Below are 316 nucleotides of genomic sequence, written 5' to 3'. Positions count from 1 at the left end.
TGCACTGATACTGGCTTTCAAGCTGGTATTGGAGCTGGCACAGAGCAGGGGAATAAGCAGCAAGATGTGAGAGCTGAGGCAGGAAAGCATTCGAGTCCCAGCATGGGAACAGTCCCCAGCCCGCCTGGCTGCTCTCCCACCCTCCATCCCCAGCACACAAACCCTCCGCTCCCTCTCGCCATCACCTCCCTCCCCAGAGAGCTCAGGGGACACCCGCAGATCTTCAGCAAGTCCTCAAGGTGCTGGGTGGGCGATGACCCCCTGCAGTCAGCCAGGACTCACCTTCCCACGGCGGGCGGGGGACGCGCACCCCAGC

At 63.0% G+C, this 316-nt stretch overlaps 1 protein-coding gene across 1 annotated transcript in view; it reads right to left on the bottom strand.

Moving 5' to 3' along the window:
• LOC104464972 (plasma membrane calcium-transporting ATPase 4-like) overlaps positions 1–316 on the bottom strand; it is a gene marked incomplete at both ends in the record, with an annotated part of 13,034 nt that overhangs the window by 10,009 nt on the left and 2,709 nt on the right. The gene's annotated exons all lie outside the window — the stretch shown is intronic.

The sequence above is a fragment of the Pterocles gutturalis genome, unplaced genomic scaffold, assembly GCF_000699245.1.
Source record: "Pterocles gutturalis isolate BGI_N339 unplaced genomic scaffold, ASM69924v1 scaffold15023, whole genome shotgun sequence".
Taxonomy (NCBI): domain Eukaryota; kingdom Metazoa; phylum Chordata; class Aves; order Pterocliformes; family Pteroclidae; genus Pterocles; species Pterocles gutturalis.
The sequence above is the reverse complement of the archived record's forward strand: the minus strand, read 5'-3'. Positions and strand labels throughout refer to the sequence as shown.